The sequence below is a fragment of the Saimiri boliviensis genome, chromosome 3 (genome assembly GCF_048565385.1).
Source record: "Saimiri boliviensis isolate mSaiBol1 chromosome 3, mSaiBol1.pri, whole genome shotgun sequence".
Classification (NCBI taxonomy): Eukaryota; Metazoa; Chordata; class Mammalia; order Primates; family Cebidae; genus Saimiri; species Saimiri boliviensis.
Genome location: NC_133451.1, coordinates 84,890,845 through 84,909,847, shown reverse-complemented (window position 1 = coordinate 84,909,847; position 19,003 = coordinate 84,890,845). Strand labels below are relative to the sequence as shown.

The following is a 19,003-nucleotide window of genomic DNA, read 5'->3' as shown; positions in this document are numbered from 1 at the left end:
TCTTCCCTTCTGATTTGTTAACATTTGCTTTACATATTTAGGTGCTCAGAGGTTGGGTGCATTGATTGATTGATTGATTGGTATATACTTGTTATATTCTCTTAATGATTCAACTTCTTTATTACCATATAATGACCTTCATTGTCTCTTGAACTTTTTATTTTTGCTCATATAGGTATGGCTACCCCTGTTCTCTTTGGATTTCCATTTGCATGGCATATGTTTTATCATACCTTCACTTTCAGTCTATGGGTGTCCTTAAAGCTAAATTTACTCACTTATAGGCAGCATATTTTAGGACCTTTCAAAAATGCATTCATCTACTTTATGTATTTTGGCTAGAAACCTTGAAAACTCTATAAACAAAATATATGTGCTTCTTGTTACTGAGCAAATTATGGCAATAGATGTAAGGTTTTCTTTTTTCTTATTTTTCTTGCTTTCTCCTCTCCTAACCATACAAAAAGAAGAGAAAGTCATTCCTAGCAGAAGTTGCATGTCTTCGGGAATAAATGAATAGACCATCATAGTTTCAGGATTGATTTATCTAACTTGCCAAAGAAACATGCTAATTAGCATCTCTTCATAAAAATTAAATTAAAACACAAATTTTATGTATTCATTAATTTTTGTCTTTGTCTTCTTAGAATTAATTTTTAAGTCATCAATTCTTTGTAAGGGCCTTTCTTTTAAAAATCTATTTTCCAAACTTCAGCATTTTTTGCAATGTTATTTGTACTATAAACATACTTAGTTACAACTGTAACTGTGAGTTGCATCTCAGTAGATTTAAGATTTTGAAATATATTTACTATGAATAGATTTAAGATTTTGAAATATATTTACTATGAAATATTTTGGGAATACTGAAAAGTAGATAAACATTTGTGTTTGTACCACTAAGATCTAACAAAATTTAATGTTTTGCCTTGTTTGTTTCAGATCGTTTTGTCATTTTAATAGAATGAAGTATGACAAATGCTTCATTATAAGCAAATTATAAGCAAAGCTTCCTATATTCTAATTGTTTTCTTCCCATACATGTATACTTTTCTGAAATTTGCATATTATACTGTCCATTTATGTTTTAATAGTTGTTTCATGTGTGTATATATGCAATTTAAATGAAGTTGAGATGCAAAGGAGAGAGAGACAGAGAAACTATAGGACATTTCCAGTTTCTGGTCCCACATGTAAAGAAATTGAAAGTTGTCTCTTCTATCCACATAACATAAAAAACATTTTTTTTGTGAGCAAACTGAAAATCAAGAATGCACAATAGATTCTTCAGAGTATTAAGTTCACAAGGCAAACTACTACCTGAAAATTGGAAAGACAGGTGAATACAAAAAGTCACATCTTACAGGAAACAGAAACCACTGCTAGAGAGGCAGGAACATTTAAAGATATTGATTGAATTATTTAAAAGGTAAATGACTGAAGACTGAGCATGGAGCAACTTGAGATGAAAATTTCTGGGAGCTCAGCTTTAGGGAAGCCCTATACATTCACGAGTTTTACATTTGGGAACTCTGCCAGATTCTCTTGGTGAAGATACATGAAAAATTCTCATGCTCCTGACAAAGGGAGAGAAAAACTAATTATTTAAAGTACAACCAGAGTATTCTGTTTTCATTAGCAAAGGTTTCTCCTCAAATGAATGCATGCAATCAAAGGGCAACGGATTTGGGCTTCACTAGAGCCTAATCAAAGTGGGGATTGGAAAATACACAACTTCAATCTCCCTTACGCCTTTGGCCTCACCTAGGGGAAATAAAATGTAAGTACTTGTGAAAGTCCATAGCACAGGAATGCAGACTCACTAAGAGACTGAGACCTAATCATAGGATTATATAATGCTTCCATTTCCCTCGCACCTTACCAACACATTAGTAGGGCTCTTTTATATTAACAAGGGACTGCAGCTAAAAAAATAATTGTGGACCTCAGACTATATTAACCAGATTTTAGGAAAACCCAAACACAGCAGAAGAGAGAAAAGCAAACATACTAGAGAAAAATTTTAGCTTCTGACACCACAGCTAGAACAAACAATAAACACGGCCTAGCCACCAAACAGCTAAAGATAAATCCCCACATTAAAGGCCAATTCACCTCAACTCCTTATTTCAACATATCTTAGCTGGCTTTTAAGAAAAAATTACAAAGCATGTTAAAAGGCAAAAAACACAACCTGAGATGCAAAATAAGCATCACAACCAGACTCAGATACGACAGAGAACTTGGTATTACCAGATCAGGAATTGAAAATAATAATAATAAATGTGCTAAGGGCACTCGTGGGAAAAGTGAACAACATCAAAAAAAAGATGGATAATGTAAGTAGAAACATGGAAATTGTAAGAAAGTGTCAAAATCAAATGCTGGAATCAAAAACACTAAAACAAAACACAAGATTGCGTTTGATGTGTTGCACTCAACAAGAGACTGGACATGCCAAGGAAAGGATCAGTAAACCTGATAATATGTCGATAGAAACTTCACAATATGCAAAACAAATTAAAAAATAATGAAAGTAAACTAAACAATACAGTAAAGTGCATCCAACAACTGTGGGTCAGTTATAACAGGTGTAACTTAGGTATTATGGGAATACTGTGAAGAGCATTAAAGAAAGGAAGGAATGTTAAAAGAAATAACTGAAGTAATGTTGACTGAAATTTTTCGTAATAAATCCAGGTACCTCAGAGAAAGAGCAGGATAAATGCCCCCCCCCCAAATATACTCCTAAGCATAATGTATCCAAATTTTAGAAAGCAAATCTAATACAAAAATCTTGAAGGATGCCAGAAAGCGTGGGAGATCTTATCTATAGAGAAAACAATTTAAGAATTATGTAATATCTGTCCTTAGACACCATGAAAGTGAGAAGAGAGTAGAGTGAGATATTTAAGCTGTTGAAAGAAGTAAAACCCACCAACCTAAAATTCTGTATATAGTGATAGTATAAAGTGGAAATATACACTCACGGAGGTAAACATGCCCTGCAAGATGTACCTTTAACAAAATTATTTAAAGAGAAATATGATACAGCTCAGAAATTTAGATCAAGATAAAGGCAAAGCATAAGAAAAAGAATAAATGGAAGTACAGAAAGATATTGTAAGATGCTTTAAGTCCAACATTGCAGAATTGTTACATACATTTATATCTTCTGTATTTCAAGTACTCATTAAAAGAGTGGAAAAAGAAACAAACAAAGAGGCTAAACATAAAACAAAGAGGAACATAGGAACAATCAACAAGAGGGAGATTGTGTCAAATATTTAGAAGACAGTCAGCAGATCAAGCATCCCCCAGTCATGCTCAGGATCTGCAGTCAGATGAGCAACCATCCTGATACAGCAAATTAGAGGTCGCAACAACTTGAGGTATGCATGGAAGGAGCTGTGACTAAAGGAGCTGCAGTTTTTCCTGAGGAACCTCAGAGAGGTCAGGGTCTTAGAAGCTCTAAGACTGAGGGAAGGCAGCGAGTAGCCAATGGATTGATTGAAAATCTGTATGAGAACTGATTATTCCAACCTTATTGTCATGTCTCTAATGAGTAGTATGTCTGAGGGCTAAGCATCTAAACACCAGTATAATAAAAAGTATCTAAAGAAATTGGATTAACAACCTTGGAAAAACAGGCTGATTTGAATACCCCCTGGCCCCTAAAGCAAATAGCTCCATATTTTCACATTAGATGCCTACCAACATACGGATCGGTCATTCCCACTGCCACTTTGTGAGTCCCACCAATTAACAAAGCTCTTATCCTATGTAGTCACAGACTCCAAACCAGCATTTTCTTCTTATAATTTAAAATGTGAATGAAAAATTAAGGATTGCCAGACATTTCAGGGAAAATAAAAAAAGTGGAACGATATCAAATATATGAAAACTAAGATAAGGTGAGACTGAGAAGATCAATCTGAAAGATTAAGCATTAAAAGTAAACAGAATAATGATGAGGAAAATATTATAAAAATATAATACAAAAAAATAAAAATATAATACAAGATTATTTAACAGGAAAAATCCACAAATATTTAGGGCAAAAGAATCATGAGATACACAATTCAAAAAAAATGCAGGAATACAGATGATAATAATTTACAATATCAAAAATATGAAGATGACCTAAAACCTTCCAAAAATTTATTGAATGAGGTCACTCATGAAGGTCTCAGAAACTGCCCAGCATCAGATTTTTTATCAATAAACTAGATAATAGACATTCAACAGACAAATCCTTATACAGTTCTGAGGAATAACTGACTATTTGTCATGGAAAACATAACTCCTATGCCTTACTTTATAAAATTGTTTTAGGCTATGCTTTAAAGAAGTAAATAACCAAGAAAGAAGTGAATACATCAACTTCCCACTCTGAGTTTTGTGTGCCCTTGTAGTTGGATAGTTGTCAGGACTGGGTTTGCTTAAAGGCTTTTGTACTCACATGTCTTATTCCTGATCTGAGTTGTTTAGAATAGTAAAAGCTGTTCAGGAATCTCCGTTTCTCCATCTTAACACCACTAATTATGGCTTTATCACGGTATGAAGTTTTAGAATAGACAATGTTAAGTTTCCAGAGGCCCAAGGCAGCAATACTTCTTAGGGTTTAGGTGTGGATGTCTCAGCAGCAACTTCTTATCAGTTAAATAAGTCATGAAGTCATGAAAGCTGATCCAAAGGGTGCACTAGTTAGACTTCACTAACAAAGCCTGAGCCTGTTTATTACTTACCTTTTTTTTTTTTTGTGAGACAGAGTCTCCCTCTGTTGCCCAGGCTGAAATGTAGTGGTGCGATCTTGGCTCACTGCAATCTCTGCCTTCTGTGTTCAAGTGATTCTCCTGCCTCAGCCTCCTGATCTGAGGATTACAGATGGGATTACAGGCACATGCCACTATGCCCAGCTGATTTTTGTATTTTTAGCAGAGACAGGGTTTCAACATGTTGATCAGGCTGGTCTCAAACTCCTGACCTCAAGCAATCCACCCGTGTTGGCCTACCAATGTGCTAGGATTACAGGCATGAGCCAATGCACCTAGCCCATTTTCTTTTTGCTCTACTAGTAATTATACTCCCTCTCCACATGTAACCCCTATTAAGGCTTTTGTTAGTAGAATTTATAACTGTTAGTCAAAGCTTCTATTTAGCTGACACACACATAGCATGTGTGTCAAGAAAGTAAACGATTGATTAATTTCTTTGAACGATTGTTGGGATCAAGAAACTAATATATCAATGCCTGGCTCATGTACCAGCACATTACCTGTTATGGCTCACTTTTGTTATGGTTCAGTGCTCATGCCAATCTTCTCAAAATGCATATTTCAAGGCCACTGTGATACCTCCTTCCAAGGATCTCAGAAGTTTGTACTATGCCCCAGTTAAGATACTTGTCTGACCCTGAAAATTGAGGAAGGCACCAAAAGTTCTCTGCAATTATAAATAAAACTACTGCAATAATAATATACCAAATAAGCAAAACTTCAGTGTTATTAAAGAAAAATTACCTGCTGGGCACAATAACCATTATATAGGTAATGGGTACATGAGAAGCACGAAGTCCACCTTTACTGAATATGTGAACGTAATGAACCTGCACATGTTCCCCCCAATCTAAAATACAATAAAATTTTAAAAAATAAATAAAAAAGGATAAATTACTGAGCTGAAAGATAAAAAATATTCTCTACCATGTAGGAAACACAAGAAAGCTAAGTTGTAAAGAAAGGTCAGATGTTTTGTGAATAGAATGTAGAGTTACAGAATTTCTGTACTAGAACTTCTAAAAGCAAATAACAGAGATGAAAAAAGGAAGAAATAATCAAAGCAATAATAGGAAAAAGGTTCTGTTCATGTTTTTAGATTGAGATAGTTGTTCAAGAAGAATAAATATATAACACCTATACCCAGAAACATCTTATAAAATATTATAATACCCAGAGAAATGTTTTAAAAACGTTTCAGAGAAAAACAAAAAGATTAACAACAGCAAAAAATGTTATATTGTCCTCAAACACTATGTCAAGACTACTCTGAAAGTTTTGAGAAGACATTCTTTTGCTCCTAGAATTCTAGATTTAGCAAAATGATCATTAAAGTGCAAACAGAAAATAAAGACTATTTGGGACAAAGATGGAAGATGTTTAGAATTCAAAAATATAAGCTATATCCAAAAAGAATTAATTGAAATAAAAAGAATAAGATATAGATCACACATACACACACAATCTAGAGAAAGAATCAGTACAGCATATAACCAGTCCTGAAATATTGATAACATCTCTGTGAAGCTTAATATAATTAGAACACTAGTCCTAAAAGATGCAAAGTAGCAAATAAAAGTGATGAAAACTGAGAATCCATATTCCATATAACATCAACAAAATATTCTGTATTGCTACAAGTCCTTTCTTGTTCTGGGTAAAGACACTGTAGATACTACATCCTTCTTATTGTAATAAAAAGGCACAAGCTAAGTATAGCTTTTACATGTTTAATATGTCTATTAAATAAAAGAAACAGATTTAGATTCCAAAACTCTAGAATGAAAACAAATAAAAAACAGGATAAACTCAATAAAGATAATGAGAAGCAAAAGACAAGAAAAGAAAACAGAAAGCACAGAACAACATAATGCTACTAAAGCATATATTTTAAAATTGAAATGCTATAAATTTTCCTTGTCAAAATTTCCCTTAGTAAAAATAGTAAAATACAAGGTATATTAAATGGTACACAAATGATATTTCATAGAAATATCCACTAAAAACCTATTAATAATAAATCTTTCTAAACCTAGCAATATAATTTCCAGAAATTCAAGAAATACAAAATCAAATTTGCTGGAAATAGTAGAAAAAATACAAAAGAGAGGAACTGGGAATACTATATTTTAAAGTAATCATTACACATGAATCAGAACTAATTTATTTTAAGTTATATGTAGATTAGTTAAAATTTTATACTGTAAACTCCAGGGCAGACACTAAAAAAAAAATACTTCAAAGAGGTAGTAATATACAAAATAGAGATAAAATTAAAATGCTCAATTAAAACCAGAGAAGGCCAGGTTTGGTGGTTCATGCTTTTAATCCCAGCACTTTGGGATTCCCTGGCAGGTGGAATTCTCAGGAGTTCTAGAGCAGCTTGGGTAACATGATGAAACTGTCTCTACAAAAAAAAAAAAAAAAAAAAGACACACAAAACAAAAATTAGCTAGGCATGGTTATATGTACCTACTACAGCTGAGGTGGGAGGATCATCTGAGCCCGTGGGATTCCAGGCTGTATTGTGTCAATATTAAACCACTGCCCTCTAACCTGGGTGATACAGTGAGACTGTTACAAAAAAAAAAAAAAAAAAAAAAAAGAAAAAAAAAGAAACAGAGAATAGAAGGGGGATAAAAGAAGGAAGAGAAAGAAAACGCAATAAATAAAAAGCAATTACAGACATGGTAGATACTAATTCAATGATATTAACAATTAAATGTGAAACATTTAAATACTTAAGGTAAAAGATGGAAATTGTCAGAGCACATTTATCAAAACAAACCAAGACCAAATCATATATTGAATACCAAAAAACTATGTTCAGAATAAAACCTAAATAGTTTAAAAGTAAAAGGGTAAAGATATATTTATCATGTCAACAGTAATCAAAGAAAACTGAAGTAGCTATATTAATATCAGATAAAACAGACTTTAGAGAAAAGATTATCAATGATAAAATTTGGTGTTACAAAATTATAAAGATGTCAATTCTCTCCAAAGACAAAGCAGTCTGGAACTTGCTCACACTTAACAACAGTGTCAAAATATGTGAGGCAAAAACTGATAAAATAGAAAGAAAAAGGGTAAAAACTCACTATCTGAGTTGGAAACTTTTGGTACCTCTGTTTCAGAGATAGATCCAATATGCTGAAGATTAATGATGATATAGTTAACTTTAATATCAATATCAATATCAATCAACAGGATTTAATTGACAGGATACTCTCCATCCAACCACTATAGAATCTACATTTTCCTGATACATATATGGGACATTTCACCAGGCCAGACAGCTACCTGGGCTACAAAATATACCTCAGTAAACTTGAAAAAAATAGAAAACATGAAAAATATGTTCTCAGCCCACCATGGAATTAAATTTAAAAATGAGCAACATAAAGATATCTGAAAAAAATTCTAAATATGCAGATTAAACACCGTAATTCTTTTTTAAAATTGTACTTTAAGTTCTGGGGTGCATATGCAGATCTTGCAGGATTGTTGCATAGGTACATACAGGCCATGGTGGTTTGCTGTCTCCATTCCCCTGTCACCTATATCAGCCATTTCTCCCAGTGTTATCCACCCCAGTCCCAAAACAAATCCCGGTGTGTGATGTTCCCCTCCCTATGTCCATGTGTTCTTATTGTTCAAGACCCGCCTATGAGTGAGAACGTGCGGTGTTTGGTTTTCTGTTCTTGTAAATACCATAATTCTAAGTAGTGTAGGTGTCAAGAAGTCTCAGGAGGAATTTAAAAATATTTTTAACTAAATGAAAATGGAAATAAAACTTAGCAAAACTTGTAGAATATATCAAAAACAGTGCGGTAAAAAAGGAAATATCTAGCATATGCGTGTTTTAGTCTGTACTCACACTGCTATAAAAAACATACCTGAGACTGGCAATTTATTTAAAAAAAGAGATTTAGTTGGCTTACAGTTCTGCAGGCTATACAGGAAGCATGGCAGCATCTGCTTCTGGGAGGTCTGAGGGAGATTTTACTCACAAAGGCAAAGCAGGAACAGGTGTCTTACATTACTGGAACAGGAGGAAGGGGGTGGAGTGCTACATACTATTAAACAACCAGGTCTCAGGATAAGGCACTCACTCACAATCACAAGAGCAGCACCAAAGGAATGGTGCTATCCCATTATTGAGAACACCTCCATGATTGAGTCACCTCCCACCAGACCCCACCTCCAACGCAACATGAAATTTGGTGGGGACATAGATCCAAACCATATCAATGTGTATGTGTGTGTGTTTGGGTGTGTGTGTGTGTATGCATGCATATATACATATATATGTGTGTGTGTGTGCATGCATGTGTGTATGTGTGTGTGTGTGTGTGTGTGTGTGTGTGTTTATATGCAGGAAGAAGCTAACACAAATAACCTATGTTTACACCTTAGGAAACTAAAGAAAGAAGAAAAAAATTAAACCTAGGACAAGAAAAGAATAAAAATTAAAATGAAAATAATACATTAGGAAACCATAATCCAATAGAGAAAATCAAGTAACCCCAATGCTAGTTTTTCAGAAAGATCATTAAAATTATAAACTTGGCCATTAGCCAAGTTAAGCAAGAAAAAAAAAAGGACACAATTTACCAATGTAAAACGTGAAATAACTTTATCACTTCTTGTCCCATAGACATTAACAGATAATAAAGAAATAGCACAAACAACTAACTCTAAGTCCACAGATTTGATAACTTAGATGAAATGAACCAATTTACTGAAAGGCACAGTTGCCAAAGTTCATAGGAGGAAAAATAGAAAATATGAATAGGGCAATATCTATTAAAATAATTGACTCAATAATTACTACATTTTGAAAAAGAAAGCACCTTCCCAGATTGCTATGGTCTGAATGTTTTTGTCTCCCCACCACCTTCCAAATTCATATATTGAAATCTTTATCCCAAGGTGATGACATTAGGATCTAAGGCCATTGGAAAATGATTAAGTCATGTGAAAAAGACAGCCATCTACCAACCAGGAGATAGGCCCTCATCACACACAGAATCTGAAATCTTCTAGATCTTGGACTCCCCACCTTTATGAGAACTATGAGAAATGAATTTCAGTTGTTTATAAGCCATCTAGTATGTGATACTTTGTTATAGCGACCCAAATGGACTAAGACACAGATGTTTTCACTGGTGAATTCCACCAAATATTCAAGGATTAAATACTATAAATTATTCACAATCAATCCAAGAAATAGAAACTCATTCTCTAAAGCCAGTGTTATCCTCACATTCAAAGCAGTTAAAGATATTATAAGACAAAACATATAGACCAAAATCTCTGAAGAAGATAGACACAAAAATCCTTTCATAATGTTAGCAAATTAAATCCAACAATATGTTGAATCTATAAATTGTGACTTAATGGGTATTTATTCCAGGTATGTAAAGATGGTTTAACATTCAGAAATCAATTGTTGTAATTTATGACATAAGTGAATAAAGATGAAGAATCTTTTGATCATAGCAACTTATGTTGGAAAAACATTTGTCAAAATCCAATAGCAATTAATGACAAAAAAAAAAAAAACTCCGAAAAATAGGCATAAAAAGGAATGTCCTCAGCTTTTAAAGAACATAAAAAAAATTACAGCAATATCATCCTATTTAATGGTGAGAAACTGGATGCTTTGCTTCTTACTCTGGGAAAAAGACATTGTTCTTCCTCACCGCTCCTGTTCAGTATTAGCTAGAAACTCCAACTGATACAATATGATGAGAAAATAAAAATGACAGATATACAAATTGCAAAGGAAAAAATGAACCTGTCTTTATTTGTAGATGGTATGACTCTTCATGAATAAAATCTTAAAGAATCAAAACCAAAACAAAACTGACCGACAAACAAACTAAAACTTTTCCTGGAAATGGAACTATTAAGTGAGCATGGCAAGGTTATACACAAAAGTCAACTATTTTGTTACATAGCTGCAATGAACAACTAGAATTTAAAATTAAAAAATAATTACAATAGTATTAAACCTACATATAAATCTAACAAAATGTGTATAGAGTGCAAAACTACAAAATTAGGAGAAAATAAATTAAAATTCTAAATATATATAGAGATAATCTACACTCATGTTTCGGAAGATATAATATTTTTAAAAGTTTCCCTAACCTGTAGATAGATTCAATGAAATTTCAGTAAAAATCACAAGCTAATTTTTTTTTAGAGATTAACAAACTGACTCTAAAATTTATGTAGAAAGGCAAAATATATAAAATAGTCAAGACAGTACTGTAAAATAAAATAGCTTGAGGATCTACTGTACATGATTTCAAGGCTTTCTATAATGTTACCAAGATTACTTACTAAAGATAATCCAGACAGCATGATATTGGTGAAATAAAAGACATAGAGAGACCAGCGGAACAGAATAGAGAGCACAGAAACAGAAACACATGAACATAGTCAAATGATTTCTGATAAAAAGCAAAAGTGACTAAAGAAGAAAGAATAGATATTAAAGCAGATAATACTAGAATATTTAGATGCCCATATAAAAAAGGAAAAATAAAACATGTGTGTATCACAGAACTTACAACATTCACAATAATCCATTCAAATTGGATCCATAGACCTGAATGAAAAATACGAAGCTATAGAAACTTCTACAATAAAACGTAAGAGAAAATCTATGTTATTTAGTGGTTTGGTGATGAGTTTTCAGATATGACACTGAAAGAGAAAGAAAAGAAAATAGTAAGTTGATTTCATTAAAATGAAAAAGGTCACTGTGCAAAGACGCCACTAAGAAAATGAAAAGCCACAGCCTGAGAGAAAATATTTACAGAAAACCTATCTGATTAAAGACTTTATTCTAAAAAAAAAATGCAAAAAAGTTAAAACACAACAGAAAGAAAGAACAACCACATTTTAAAAAATAGCCAAAAGATCTGAACACGCACCTCACCAAAGAAAATATACAGACAGCAAATAAGTGTTGCAGGATCTTTTGTGCATTGATTTTCTGGCCAGAAACCTCTGTGGCTGGTGGCACCATTGTCTAAGTTTTTGTACTGCATCCAGGAAGAATGAGGTTTAGCAGACAAGTGGAGGGTGAGCAAGACAAAGAGGAGCTTTACTGAGTGTCAGAATAGCTCAGAGGAGACTCATAGTGGGTAGCACCACTCTGTACGCAGGTCGTCCTGTGAAGTGTTCAGCTCTCAGCAGAGAGGAGGCCCTGAGAGAGTAGATCCTCTCTTCAGCTGTTGTACCATCCTTTGCTCTGCTCTAGATGAGCCTGGGCTGTTGTGGTCTTCAGAGGAGAAAGCGTGTGCTGATTAGCCCATGCGTGTCCATGGGGTGGGGCCAGGCAAAAGCGCTATGAGTTGTCCCTCTAGTCTGCAGGACTAGCAGCACAGCCCCCATGTTTCAGGCCTGCCCTAGTCTCAAGTAGGGCTTCACTAGGAACCCTCCTCTTCCACCCAGAATCCTGTCTACCTCCCACAGCCATTCATCCTGCCCACACTCTGGCACCAAGGGGTACCTTCAGGCCATCACAAAGCCACCCTCCACCTGCCCCTTAGCTTCCCCACTTGAGCTCCTCAGTGCCCAGAGTCCAAAGAGGGCCCAGGTGGCAGGCTCTGGCATGTCAACAGTGCTCCGAACATGCACACACACAGCAAGACTCTGACAGTACCCAGGTTTAGCACCATCCCTGCTCTGAGATCTGAACAGGTGCCTTTGAGAGGCCAGGCTGCAGGAGCTTTGTACCCATCAATCAATTGCTCCCCATTTTCCTGCTTCACTATGATTACTAGAATTAACAATAATGTATTGCATATTTCAAAACAGTTAGGAGAGGGGCTTTTGAATGTCCTCATCAAAAAGACATCATAAATGTTTAAGGTGATAGATATGCTAATTATCTTGATTTAATCATTAAACAATGTAGATAGATATATATTGAAATATGTCATACCACATATATATGTATAAATTATTATATGTCAATCATAAAAAGAGGAAAACCTAAATAAACTTCATATGCATTGAATCATGTTAATAAAGTTGTTCCAAAGAGGATACTGGTAAAAAATTTGGATACTGCTATATATACATTCTAGAATCACATAATTGTGTAAATATGATCACTAACAGTGGGAGCTAGATTTCTCACTATTGGAGAGATAACAGAGAAACAAAGGAAGAAGCTAGAATGATTCATGTGATAATGTATTGGAGTTGGACATCAGTATGAGCTTTTCGTTAGCTAAATAGGGCTATAGGTTATTGTATATAGAAGTATTTAAAAATATGTGTATATACATGACAGTATACACACATATATTTCCTTCCTCTGTTAACTGAGAGGGTCTGGAAGCAATAATATTCCAGTTTCAATGAGCACACATAGCACTTAGATCTTTATTTCATATTCTCTGATAAATAAAACCAAAGCTTCCTGAAGAATGAGCTGATTCTAGTACTCAGATGAGAATTATAACAATCTGCCTGTAGTCACAGAAATTAATGAAGATGCCCCCAAACCCCCCAAAGTAAACACAATTATGGTGCTATGCCATAATTATGTTTACTTTAGGGGGGTGGGGGGGCATCCCCATATGCCAAAAGGGACACAAGCCAATAGAAAGAGCTTCCAGTTGGCAAAACTTGAACAACAAAATTTAATATTACATATAATCCAAAGTGTAAACTAAATATTCATGAGTTCATATTGATAAAAATAAATGAATAAATAAATGTGCAACAATAATCAAATCTCTCACACAGAAGAATTCTAAATAATTTATGTTGGTTATTCTGTCCTCATGAATCTTGTAAGCCACTCCCCATTCCTTGAGTGTAAACTGTGCGCTGTGACTTACTTCCAAAGGATTAAGTATGAAAAGGAAAAGCAAAAATATGGAGAAACTTAAAAACTACATCAGCCAGGTGATCATAGCTTACATGAACAATAATAAGCCATGCTGATAGTATACACCCTTGACATGCTATGATGAAAATAGCTATTCATAATAAAGACACCAGAAAAATTCCAATGAGGGACTTTCTAGAAAATGTTGGACCAATACTCTTTAAAATTGTCAAGCTCATTAAAACCAAGGGAAGTCTAAAAAACTCTCATAGTCAAGAAAACATGACTAATAATGTAATGTGTTATCCTGGATAGGATCCTGAAACAACAACAAAAAAAATTAAGTAAACAAAGAAAAAATGAATAAAATATAAATTTTGATGCTAATTTATCAATAATGTTTATTAATTTTAACAAATATATTACAGGTTTTAATAATGGCTGAAATTAGGTGTAATCTATAAGAAACTCTGGGCCAGGCACAGTGGCTCACACCTGTAATCCCAGCACTTTGGGAAGCCAAGGCAGGCGGATCACGAGGTCAAGAGATCAAGACCATCCAGGCCAATATGGTGAAATCCCGTCTCTACTAAAAAATACAAAAAAATTAGCCGGACATGGTAGCGCGTGCCTGTAGTCCCAGCTACTCAGGAGGCTGAGGCAGGAGAATTGCTTGAACCTGGGAGGTGGAGGTTGCAGCGAGCCAAGATTGCACCACTGCACTCCAGCCTGGCACCTGGTGACAGAGTGAGACTCTGTCTCAAAAAAAAAAAAAAAAAAAAAAAAAAGGAAATCTGTGCCATCTTCAGACATTTTCTGTGTCTAAAACTGCCCTAAAAGAAAAAGTTTATATGAAAATGAAAACATTATTTTCGATATACCTGTAGAGACAACCAAAACAAATACCAAAAAAAAAAAAAAAAAAAAAAAAAAACCAATACCCTTAAACAAATTTCTGTTAAATCTGGAAATATTGGTCATATATGACCTAAACATTTACCTGGAGAAGTTACTATAACAGCTTAGTAAACTGGTACAGTGGAAGTAAGAAATTAGTAAACATGGAAGCTCAAAGTAATTTACAATGAAGCCAAGAAAAGTAGACATGATCAATAAATTCAAAAGTTGTTTCTTGAACTGAGTAATGAAATAGGAAAGAGAAACATTTGGAAATTCTTCACCAGGGGATAAATGAAGATAAGTATAGTTAAAGTGATTATATAGGTTGATATAAGAATGAAACAATATATAAAATAAATCCTAAAAATTTTAGAAGCATATTGACAATTTAACTCTGCTGCTTCTTTGTGGAATTTCTGTCTGGATGATCTATCTGTCCACAACTGATGGTGGAGTGTTTTAGTTGTCTACTACTATTGTATTGCAGTTTATCTCTCCCTTTAGACTTATTAATGTTTGCTTTATATACTCGGAAGCTCTGGTGTTGGGTGCATAAATATTTACAATTCTTCTATTCCCTTGCTGAATAAACCCTTTTATCACTTTATAGTTATCTTCTTTGTTTTTTTTTTTTTTTTTTTGGCAATCTTAGATTTGTAGTCAATATTATCTAATGTAAGTATAGGTACTCCTGCTCTTTTTTGTTAATTGGTTTTCATTTGCCTGGAATACTTTTTGTACCCCCTTACTTTTAGTTTGTGTGTGTCAACATAGGTGAAGCAAATTTCTTGAAGACACAGACTGAAAGTGAAGACAAAACATGCCAAAGATCTATGGAATATAGCAAAAGCACTACTAAGAGGAAACTTTATAGCAATAGACACTAGACCAAAGAGGTAGCAAGACTGCAAATAAACAACCTAACAATGTATTTTGAAGAACTAGAAAAGCAAGAACATACTAAACCAAAATTAGTTTTGGGAAAACAATACAGTTAAAAACAGAAATAAATGAAATTGAAACCACAATAAAACAAAACGTTGCTTATTTGAAAATAAAAACGAAATTGATAAACCTTTAGTTATACTAATAGACAAAGAAGACCCCAATAAATACAATTAGAAACAAAGAAGAGGTCTTAACTGAGACCTTAAAAATACAAAGATTCATTAGAGACTATAGTGAAAAATTATATGCCAACAAATTGGAAAATCTAGAAGACATTTATACATTTCTGGACATACACAACATACCAAGATTGAAACATGAAGAAATAGTAAACCTCAACAAATCAATAACAAGTAATGAGATTGAAGTTGAAATACAAAAGAAAAGTCTCCAATAAAGAAAAGCTCAGGACCAAATGAATTCACTGTGGAATTTTACCAAACATATAAAGAAATGATACTAATCATGCTTAAGGTTTTCAAAAAAATTGAAAAGAAGATAATACTTTCAAATTCATTCTACAAATTCAGCATTACCCTGATATCAAATCTAAACAAGGACATGGCAACAACAGCAAAAAAATATAGGCCAGTATCACCCATGAATATAGATGCAAAAAAGGAGAAAAGGAGAAAGAAAGAATAAAAAATAATTTAAAAAATGAAGAAGAGGAAGAAAGAGGGAGAGAGAACGGGGGTATTGCTTTATTGCCCAGGCTAGAATGCAGTCTAAAAATGGGTATGGCTAGATAATTGTGCTTAATAATAAAGACATGAAAAAAAATGAGGGAAGAAAATAGCAAACAAGCAGTCAACCAATATTTCATTTAAACCTGTAAATAGGTGTTATGTGGTACTGATAAGAGTGTATATTTTGTGTAAAGTGGAGAGTTCTATAAATGTTAATTAAGTTTAGTTCAAATCCTGGATATCGTTGTTAATTTTCTGTCTCATTGATCGGTCTAATATTGATGTTGAAGTCTCCCACTATTATTGTGTGGGAGACTAAGTCTCTTTGTAAGTCTTATATATCTGGGTATTCCTGTATTGGGTACGTATATATTTAGGATCATTAGCTCTTCTTGTTGCATTGATCCTTTTATCATTATGTAATGTCCTTCTTTGCATCTTATGATCTTTGTTGCTTTAAAGTCTATTTTATCAGGGGCAAAAATTGCAACTCCTGCTTTTTATTTGTTTATTTATTTTTGCTCTCCATTTGGTTGGTAAATCTTTCTCCATCCCTCTATTTTGAATCTTTGTGTATCCTTGCACATGAGATGGATCTGGATGCAACATACCGATGGGTTTTGGCTTTTTTTGCATGTCTGTGTCTTTGGATTGGGAGATTTGGTCGATTTAAATTTAGAATTATCAATAATTTATGTGAGTTTAATACTGTCATTTAATGTTAGCTGGCTGTTTTGCCCATTAATTGATGTAAATTCTTGATTATGTTAATGCTCTTTACTTTTTGGTATTTTTTAGAAAGGCTGATACCGGTTGTTCCTTTCTATGTGTAGTGGTTCTTTCAGAAGCTCTTGTAAAGCAGGCCTGTTGGTGATGAAATCTCTGAGTGCTTGCTTGTTCACAAAAGATTTTATTTTTCCTTCACGTATGAAGCTTAATTTGGCTGGATGTAAAATTCTAGGTTGAAAGTTCTTTTCTTTAAGGATGTTGAATATTTTTTTTTTTGGGGGGGGGAGTACTTTCATTTTAATATGAGGGCATAAAATAGAATGTTAGGAAACAGTGTGGGTTTGTTTTCCCCTAAAATATATGTGATTATGGGCTAGTTTACAACTTTCCTTCTCTCACTGAAATAAAAATATATAGTTAAGGAATAGGGACAAATACATGACAGCACATGTGACATCTGACAATTTGGGCATATTCCTTGCTACTTTCTAATCTTGAGAATCACAGTTTGCTGTTTTAGAGGTATCTGAGAGGTTCCAGATAAAAAGCGATGACAACATGTTCTTAAACCTTGAGTGTGCTGGATGCCCTAAAGTAGGAGAGGAATTTATAACAGAAGCTTACAATGAAGAACCAGACATTCCGAGCCATCTGAGATCTTGCAATGAGAAGGCGCCAGGCGATAAGGAAGAGGGCAGTATTAAAGAGGTAGTGAATATTTCAGAGCCTTTTTAAGTGTTGCTTTGCTTCTGGGATCCCAGCCATATCCTCTTTCAACAAGTATTTTTTAACTCCCAAAACATAATTTTCAATGTATTCCAACCAGTTCAACTGGCGCACATCAAAGTTGAATACTCTCTGGTCTTCAGGACTCAGCTCAGACATCAGCATTTCTGTATTGTATGTGCTCCATTCCCAACTCTGGTTGACAAAATACTCCATCATGGAAACAGTTCTTAAAAGCCGATTCATGAGCTTTGTCATCCTGGGCTTCCTTCCAGTGAGCCGCAGATAGAAGTCATAGATGATGGCAGGGGCCCGGTGGCTGACCGCATTCCTGTACTGGGTTGTGAAGTTGTTGGTGGTAAAATCAGCATATGGCCTCCTGAAAGCTCTCTCAAGTGGGATTTTTTCAAAGGTTGCCAAGATTTGGAATCCCATTTTGCCCCAATTGCAGGGATTGAAGTTACCAGATGTGCAGTGGTAGACTAACGTTGACTTAGGTCTGTGAACTGCAGTATACCATCCTACAGCTAGTGTGAGATTGACAACTGTATCAACCGGAATTAAGTCTGCCACAGCCATCGGAGTAGCTTTTATGGCCCGAAGATACCCTTTCAAGCCGCAATAATGAGTCCACTAGGTCCATTTAGATTATCAACCCAACCTGGGAAAGGCTCCTGCCAAGTTGCTCCCACAATGGAGGGCCTTATGATGGCGATGTTCATGTTCTCGCTCTCTTGCTGCACCACCATTTCTCCCAAGGCCTTGGTGTAGGTGTAAGTATTGGGCCGATCACCAATCAGCTTGGGTGTGATTTCATCAATAATAGCATCGTCTAACCACTCGAGGGAATCGATGATTTTTTTTGGCTCCACAGGGCACGGATAGATAACTTCATCAATGTGCTTCAGGTTACAATTTGAAAAGGCAGTAGAGATATGTATAAAGGCTTCCAGCTTAGGCATCTGACTAGCCATAAGCAACAGCTGCTGGGTGGCAGTGCCATTAAGTTGCACAGCATGTCTGAGAGTGTCATCAAAGCGTACAGTGGCTGCACAGTGAAAGATAATGTTCGTACAGGAGAGAAGCTCCTGCATGTCCTCTTTGCTGTCCCACTCTCTTCTGGCTTGTAGGGTTTCTGCTGAGAGATCTCCTGTGAGTCTGATAGGCTTCCCTTTTTGGGTAACCTGACCTTTTTCTCTGGCTGCCCTCAGTATTTTCTCCTTCATTTCAACCCTGGTGAATCTGGCGATTATGTGCTTTGACGTTGGTCTTTTTGAGGAATATCTTTGTGGTGTTCTCTGTATTACCTGGAGTTGAATTTTGTCCTGCCTTGCGAGGTTGGGAAAGTTTTCCTGAATAATATCCTGAAG

At 34.7% G+C, this 19,003-nt stretch overlaps 1 pseudogene; it reads right to left on the bottom strand.

Annotated features, from left to right (window-relative positions):
• Positions 1-17,216: 17,216 nt before the first annotated feature.
• Positions 17,217-18,734, bottom strand: LOC101036602 (fatty acyl-CoA reductase 2 pseudogene; annotated as a pseudogene).
• Between the last annotated feature and the right edge of the window lie 269 nt (positions 18,735-19,003).